The sequence below is a fragment of the Anabrus simplex genome, chromosome 3 (genome assembly GCF_040414725.1).
Source record: "Anabrus simplex isolate iqAnaSimp1 chromosome 3, ASM4041472v1, whole genome shotgun sequence".
Taxonomy (NCBI): Eukaryota; Metazoa; Arthropoda; class Insecta; order Orthoptera; family Tettigoniidae; genus Anabrus; species Anabrus simplex.
Genome location: NC_090267.1, coordinates 126443732 through 126450947, shown reverse-complemented (window position 1 = coordinate 126450947; position 7216 = coordinate 126443732). Strand labels below are relative to the sequence as shown.

General features: G+C 37.4%; 1 long non-coding RNA gene across 1 annotated transcript; it reads left to right on the top strand.

Annotated features, from left to right (window-relative positions):
* The first annotated feature begins 765 nt into the window (after window positions 1-765).
* On the top strand, window positions 766-3906 carry LOC136867083 (uncharacterized). The gene is made up of 2 exons (XR_010859618.2): window positions 766-846; window positions 3660-3906. It is a non-coding gene; the product is annotated as an uncharacterized lncRNA (long non-coding RNA).
* Window positions 3907-7216: the final 3310 nt, after the last annotated feature.

Here is a 7216-nt window from a genome sequence, read left to right as displayed (position 1 = left end):
ATCCCATCGTCGCCGTAAGACCTATTTGTGTTGGTGAGACGAAAAGCAAAATTGTAAAAAAAAAAAATATGTAAATAAGTAATAAAATATTGTCCAAAGTATTTAAGTGCTCTCTCATTCTAGAGAAGCACTGGTCTCATAACGTTTTGCTTTTAATACTCATGGATACGAAGTATAGTTGATGTACATATAATGATAGTCTAATAGAACAAAAATGAAGGGCCTCCGTGGCTCAGACGGCAGGGCGTTTGCCTCTCACAGCAGGATACTATGGTTCAAATCCCGGTCACTCCATGTGAGATTTGTGCTGGACAAAGTGGAGGCGGGACAGGTTTTTCTCCGGGTATTCCCGTTTTACCTGTCATCATTCATTCCAGCAACACTCTCCGTTATCATTTCATAGCATCTATCAGTCATTCATAAATCACTTTGCGAGTGGCGACCCCATTATACTAATAGCCTATATATGCTTAATTCATTACATCCCTGACCCGGTCAAAGACTAGAAAACAGGTTGTAGGTTGTCATTTTCCATTTTCAGAACCAAAAGGAACTATTGAATGTCAGGAAACTTCCCTGCTGTGCGTTAATTGAAACCTGACTACAGTTTCCTTGAGCATGCTAGATATATCTAGTGGAATAACCTTAGCCTTCACATGGCACTAGTATCAAGCGATTAACATACTAGACATTTGAGTAGCAATCCTAGCGAAGTATTTCATCATCCCCATCCTATAGACCCCCTCCAGTTCATAGTGTGTGCTATATAAATGTGGTGCAGTCGGTATCACGGCATCAGTACACACTCCAGTGTAACAGAAACGCACAACCACCATGTACAAGCTGGTAAGTAATGTGCAGTTCTCTCCGGGGCGATCATTCTTAACAGCCTTCTCCTAGTATTCAGATTCTGATTTTTGACGTTTGAGAGTGAATGGTTTATCGGGATTTATTTTAATATGACTTCTAATAAATATATTGTTATCTGCTTTACGTCACACTAACTACTTTTAGGGTTTCTGAATTATGACTTCTTCTTGTGTACTGTTAGCTGTTTCTGATAACAGGTTAGTATTCGTCATCACACGCACTCATTAAAATAAATAAATAAATAAATAAAATAAATAAATAAATAAATAAATAAATAAATAAATAAATAAATAAATAAATAAATAAATAAATAAACATGATCTATGCATACGAAACCCTAACCTAAATTCAAATAAAGCACTCCACGAAGTACTGGAGACAAAGGAGCGCAGAATAATTAGGAGAATCATGAGATCCAACAACAAAGAATGGCATCCAGCAAAATAGATCTAATAAGAAACTCTAAAGCAAAACAGAGAATATTGCAGACACGATCCGCAAAATACGGGCACGATTTTACGGTTACCTCAAACGAATGGACTGGAGCAGGTTGACGAAACTGATCTTTCATCTATTTGATTCAAAACTTAAAATCACGATGCCTTGGTTTAGAAAAACCAAAGAAGAAATCCAAGTGCTACAGATCAAAACGGCAGACGCTTCTGACAGAGGTCTTTTCCGAAAAAGGACGAACGGGCTAAACTGAGACGAACAACCGAAATGAAGACACGGTGTCTCTTGGACAGATGAACGCAAGTAGGCCCACTCAGAAAGAATGAGGGAATTCTGGGCTCAAACGAAAGCAGAGTTCACTGCTAAATGTAACAAGACTGAATGTAGTTCTCCTTGGCCCTGGGAACAAATAATAATAGTAATAATAATAATAATAATAATAATAATAATAATAATAATAATAATAATAATAATAATAATAGTAGTAGTAAGAAGAAACATTATTATTTTTCGCTAGTTGCGTTACGTCGCACCGACACAGATAGGTCTTATGGCGACGATGGGACAGGAAAGGGCTAGGAGTGGGAAGGAAGCGGCCGTGGTCTTAATGCAGGTACAGCCCCAGACTTTGCCTGGTGTGAAAATGGGAAACCACGGAAAACCATTTTCAGGGCTGCCGACTGTGGGGTTCGAACATACTATCTCCCGAATACTGGATACTGGCCGCACTTAAGCGACTGCAGCTATCGAGCTCGGTATTATTATTATTATTATTATTATTATTATTATTATTATTATTATTATTATTATTATTATTATTATTATTATTATTATTACAATCGTACTCTCTACATATCATAAGACACTCCTCATAATTCAGTTATTTGTAATACCTTAAACGAACATGTACTGAGGATATTTTTGTGCAATAAAGAATATGTTATGGGAGTTGTCCAATTATGCTGTTTGATTGTGCATTAATGTGACATATAAACTAAAACAAACCCCATGGTGCTACAGCCTTCATTTACTTTCATTGACCGACCTTCTTTCGGAACTTTCACTTTGTTTATTAAAACTTTACTTTGACAGAAAATAAAAGAAGTCAGTCTAATAATAACGTTATTGTATCTTGCGACCAACTAACTATTTTTCACGTTTTTCAGAGACGCCGGGGTGCAGTAATTTTGTCCAGCAGGAAGTATTTTACGTGTCAGTAAGTTTACCAACACGAGGCTGACGTACCTGAGCACCTTAAAATACTACCAGACTGAGCCAGGAACGAACCTGCCAAGTAGGGATCAGTAGGCCATCGCTTCAACCGGAAAATTGTCTCTCGGAATCTATGTTGAAGATGCATTAAAGAGCAACATTATTTACTGAAGCTGGTTCAGACAGAGGATGTACAAATTACGCCATATCACTTCATTTCAATGTAAACATGTGTCTAAATGTAATATAATTAGGCTTTAGTGCCAAGAAATTACATCAAACTTCCTAGTTCCGACTTATGGTACGCAAATTACCGAAACGCTCACATACATGTTGAGAGCGGCTGTCCTCAGCAGAAATTAGTTAGAATTTCACTGTAATTCCAGGTATACTTATCAATCTTCATAATGTATACCAACTTTGAATATATCACTTTAGCCGCATGCGTTTAATTCCACGTTGCATAAAAATATGCGAAACCAAGTGAGCTACACAGGACGTGTTACAGTACTATAAGGAAGTTGTTGTTTTGAAGAATAATATCCATTGTGGAAGATCATTCCACTCTCATTTTGTGTTATGATTGCCATCCTTTGTTCCAGTTGATCTTCCTCGGAATCTAAGTTTAAGATGCATTAAAGAGCAATATTATTTATTGAAACTGGTTCAGTCAGAGGAAGTACAAATTGCACCATATCACTTCATCTCAATGTAAAAATGTGTGTAAATATAATGTAATTTGGCTTTAGTGCAATAAATTACATCAAAAGTCCTATTTCCTACTTATGGTACGCAAATTTACCGGAACGCTAACACGCATATTCAGAGCGGCTGTCCTCAGCAGAAATTAGTTAGAATTTCACTGTAAATTCTGGTATCCTTATCAACCTTCATAACGTACTGTATACCAACATTGAATTATTTCAGTTTAGCCGCATGCGTTTACTTTCCATGTTGTATAAAAATATGCGAAGCCAAGTGAGCTACTCAGGACGTGTTACAGAATTAGGAGAGGGAAGTTCTTGGCTTAAACGACTAACGATAATATCCGCTGTGGACAGGAATCATCCATGGAAGAATATTCCACTCTTATTTTGTGTTATGATTGCCATTCTTTGTTCCAGTTGATCTTCCTCGCTCTCGTGGCCGTAGCCTACGGAGGTCTCATCGGGGCACCACTCGCTGCTCCTGCAGTAGTTGCCGCCGGACCCGCTGTGATCGCTGGGCCCGCTCCGCTGGCAGTCGCCCACGGTGGTGTAATCGCTGGACCTGGACTCCACGTGAAGACCATTATTGTTTAATACCTTACAATGGTGTTGAAATGCATTAAGAGGCTTGTAACACACATTTTAAATAAATTGTTATAAAATATGTTTTTCTTTTTTCATTCTGAACTATATCCAGCTTCTTGAGACGTGTGGCATGCTATGTTCCACCTCCCATTGCTTAGAATTTAAAATCATTTCAAAGCTTCCTTCAAAATCTGGCTATCCCTAGGCACCGTAACGTTATAATCCCTGTTGTAATTATAGAATTTATTATGAGGTGTTTTTGCACCGGGGGAGGGATCAGGGGCTTATTACTTCACCAGCTCCTTTAAGGCGAATTTTAGCTAATACTGGCATTTTTGTACCCGTTCTTCACTCCGAAATTTGCAATGGATTACATGTTCCCTTCAGGAATTTATGCGTAATTAAACAGCTCTATTCACATGTTTAATACATGTTAAACTGATATTTTTCACCGAAAACATGTAGCAGTAACGTGAAGTACGATAAAGCTGAAAAAAGTTGACACAGAATGCAGACGAGTTCCGAATTCATTGTAGTTTCTGGTCCGTAGTTGTGCGATATTTTCCATGTTTATAACTCACATATTGTTGTTTGTCTGTCCACTGGCGAGGCACTGTGACTGAAGGCTCATGAAACCCATCGTTGATGATACCTCCTTTATTATCTGCTCTTCCCGTTAAACGACTTGAAGTGACATATAGTGAGTATCCCACGGGACTTGGACTAAATATCCGATTTTTCTCAAGCATCTCCATTACCTACTGGACGGGTAATAAATAATTAGGCGTAAATGAACGGAACTAGCATATTTTTAAACATTTGTTATATAGTCTGTTGATATTTCAGAATAATATTCCTATAAAACCTAACACCATGTGATGACCTTGAAGTTATATGCCACTGATAAAACAACTCTTCTGAGTAGATTACAAATACGTAGCCTGGTTGTAATATGTGCATCAGTTTTCCAGTTTGAGGAACACAACCAATAGATAACTAGACAGCGGACAGATTGACACCCAAGGAAAAAATCCTTTACGTGAACTGTATCCAGGTACTCTCATGTTTATTTGGAGTACAAATACATTAAGCGGTTTTAATATCCAGTCCGAGTAAAATATTATGCATTCTATGATTTTCTTCCTTTATGAATCCTTCAAATCAGTGTTCAGCACTTTCCTCAATATAGTGCAGGTTTTAGCAATCACTACCTTCTGGAGTTCGACGTAGATGTCCTATCCGTGGTGTAAATGAAGAAATGCATAGGGCAGATATATGAGAAGTTGTCCTAGTTCTCTCACGACTATTTAACAAGGACAAGATATCCGTGATTAACAGGTATTTTTCCCAATCCAGTCTTGTTGTAAATTTCTAAACCTCTTGTCCCATAGCCGTCTCTAAGTAAGGCCGTGGCTTGAGAAACTTGGCCACACCGTAGCGACGTTTAGTTATTGCCTGCTCGCACCGTTCACTTCCATTAACTGTGAGGTCTTCCGGCTCCATGGCTAAATTGTTGGGTGTTACATTAATTTCTTGTTCCTTTCTCACATTACGTTTCATAAATAAAAGAAAATATTGGAATAATTGCAAATTATCGTGGTTAAAAATCTGGTTAAGTTAAGAAATTAATCATATCACTATAATATTCTTGATCATTCTAATTGTTTCTCTTATTTCATAGGCCAGTTACTTTCCTGCATTTATATACGTCGTTTCATAAAAATTAGCTTAAGGAAAAATATTAGTTTCATATCTGCGCAGAAAACATAGGCTATATTCATTTAAGATAATAATAGTAACTGTAATTGTATCCTGTGTCAACTTAGTCTCCAACTTAAATAAAATATACATCATAAATAACCAAACAAAATTTTCGACTACATCGGATCACAAACTTCATATCGTCGGCTTACTTCTAAAACTTCGTATGTCCCGATGCACTTCCTACGCATTATTTTCCTTAAGGCTGGCCACGCCTCCCGGTCACATATGGATATGCAGTCCATCAGAACAATTTTCATTGTGATCAATTTCGTATGCTGATGTGTCAAGAAAAATGGACCTTACCATACTGTATAGTAGGGATGTTGTTTTCATCACGTATTTACGCACTCCTACAATATAATGCATTTAAGGTTCATTTTCCTTTACAAATTAGCACAGGAAAGTGAACACAACGAAAATTGTTCTGATGGGCTGCATATCAAAATGTGGCTGGGAGGCGTGACCATTCTTAAGGAAAATAATGGGTAGAAAAAGCATTGCGAGATACGAGGTTTTAGAAGTAAGCCGTCGATATACAACATCAACATGTCTTCCGTTTGCCTTCATATTTATATCTAATTTCATTTCAATTATGCATGACAACATATAACCTGAACACATTAAAGTAACCTCCTACCTTTCATCTAAAATCCTACAGTATTCTGTTCCTAAACACTTCATATACATCACGGCATATTCCGAAACGGTTCTTTGATATCATGGAAATAACACTGTCACATATTTAAGTCACTGTCCCTAACCAAAGATGGTCTAATTTCTTATGAAGAATACCTATTTCCTTCATATTATCGACAAATTATTAGGTTACTCGCGAGAAACTAATGAAAGTTTATCCATTTCGAAGACGCAATCGCCCTATCACCTAGTCATCAAATGCTAGCAATCTACAACTCTTATTATCTAGCAATTTTATCGAATTCTCTACGACACTTACCTTTCCCCTTTAGCCATCGGGATTTTGTTGTTCCTCGTTCGCCATCAGCAGCTGTGGTTAGTTCCCATGGTTCACCGTTGGCCATCGAGACGTTGCTGGGAACGTCGCTCTCTGCTGCCGTCATCTTAGCTGGAATGACCCCGGACATCGCGGGCTTGTCGTGGGCAATTAAAAGAATCAAATACACGGATGACATCAGCTGGAACATTATATCGTAGCCAAAACCTTCTAAAATTAGTATGTCATTAACAGTCAAATTTAATATCGGCTTTTCTTCTCAAATTAGGCAGACCTCCAAAATGTCTACTGTAGCCTTAATTTATTATATTCACTACAAATGCTAAATGAACTGATGTTTATAACTGTTGCATTAGATCGAATTTCTATTCTCTGAGCCAAGGCCTAGTCTTTGCCCCCTTCTTAGCGTTTGGCTTATTCAACTTTTGCTGTATCTTACGTATTTGACGCGAATATTTTTTAATGACGTTGCATTTATACTACATAGTTTTCTTGCATAAATGTATCTAAATTCTTCTTTCTTTACTTCTATATCATTCTCAGTGTTATTATATGGCGTGGATTGCTTATTGATTTATTGCGTCCACGTTCTAGAAGTGTCTGTTCATTTTGTATATTTTTTATAGTGTTAGCGTTAACAATTCGAACTCTA